Source organism: Tenrec ecaudatus, chromosome 6 (genome assembly GCF_050624435.1).
Source record: "Tenrec ecaudatus isolate mTenEca1 chromosome 6, mTenEca1.hap1, whole genome shotgun sequence".
In the NCBI taxonomy this organism is placed as follows: Eukaryota; Metazoa; Chordata; class Mammalia; order Afrosoricida; family Tenrecidae; genus Tenrec; species Tenrec ecaudatus.
The window spans coordinates 73183527-73185009 of NC_134535.1; the positions used below are offsets into that span (position 1 = coordinate 73183527).

The 1483-nt window shown below is 40.9% G+C and overlaps 1 pseudogene; it reads right to left on the reverse strand.

The window, feature by feature from the left end:
* Positions 1-324: 324 nt before the first annotated feature.
* LOC142451440 (large ribosomal subunit protein uL18 pseudogene) lies at positions 325-1198 on the reverse strand (annotated as a pseudogene).
* Between the last annotated feature and the right edge of the window lie 285 nt (positions 1199-1483).

Consider the following 1483-nt stretch of genomic DNA (forward strand, 5'->3'; position numbering starts at 1 on the left):
ATTACTGATCACAGAGACATGCTCAAATGTGTTTTGTTTGGAATAACATAACACTGTAGCAATGCTTTTTGACTCGTGCTTACATTTTTACAGCTCTGGGTTTCTACAATCCTCCTAGATAAAGCAATTTTTTAAGAAGACAATATGAAAAAATAAATGAATAAAAGAAAATATGAAGCACATCTCTCAAACATTGATTAACATACAGTATATAACTGTTCTGCATTATTAGATTTCCTTATTTTCTTTTACTTTTATCTTATTTGTTTGAGGTTTCTTGGCATGGTAGATAATCCCCATAGAAAATTACAATTTAGTTTAACTCTATACAGCCTGCTCCTGAATTCCGAAGGAGCTTGCCTTCTTCTCAGCTACCTGATCTTTCTTCTGAACAGGAAACATTTGGGGGCAATTCCACATTTTCAACATCTTCCTTAGGATTCTTCTCATAAATTGGATTCTCTCATATAGCAGCATGTGCTTTCTTATACATCTCCTTCATCATATTAGGAATTACATTGTTCTTTATGTATTGATTGAATTGTTTCCTGTAAGCATCTTCATCTTCTTCCACTAGGTAGCACATATAATCGACAACGTTCTGACCCATGATGTATTTTGGCGTTGAATTCGTTGCTTTCTGAATAATAGCCTAGGAATCACTTGGTACTAGGAGGAATAGACTAAGCCTCCATCCACAGCCCCCTTCAAATCCCCCAAATACTATAAATCCAGTGACCATCTGGCAAGGCCTGCATCCAGATAACAGGTGACGCCACCAGGTTGACCATCAATGCTTTCCTCGCTGTATCCATCTTCAGTTGTCTCCATTTGGCCTTCACAGACCGTGTCCATGCCGCACCTATCTAAAAGCCTGCGGGCCAGAAGCAGGGCAGGACAATGTGCTGCAGCATCCTTGATCCAGCCATTCTCGTGAAATCCGTGAGCAGAAGCTGCAGAGACAATGTCCTTCCAGGATGGGCGTAAGCAAGCTGGCAGCTACAATATCCCTGTTGGTTACACCAACTATCATTCCATATTTAGGTGTGTTATTTTTACAGTGGATTTCCAACCATTCTAAAGCATGGTAATCAGTTTTTCCCTCTGGTCATCATTGAAATTTCTGTTGGTGTCTCTTGAAGTAGACCTCGTTCTTGACAACTTTAACAACTCCATCCTGCAGAACAGAGAGCAGCATTCGAGGTTCACCACAGGCCTGCAGGGTTGGCAGCTCTACTGAGAGAAAAAGCTTTATTTCCCTTCTCATCACTTTTACTAGAGCGCAGACATTTCCTTACACCCCTTTTTAACCAGAAGACACAAGGGAGCATTTGAATTCAGGAGTTAACAATACTTTCCTCTTGTTCATCAGAGAGCAGCTCCCACTTCTGCCATTGTTATGATGTTAGACATGCTGCCACCACTTAAGCTGCAGATTTCTGAGACTTGACTTAAACTGTTGGCCAGATGGGGATCCGCTCAT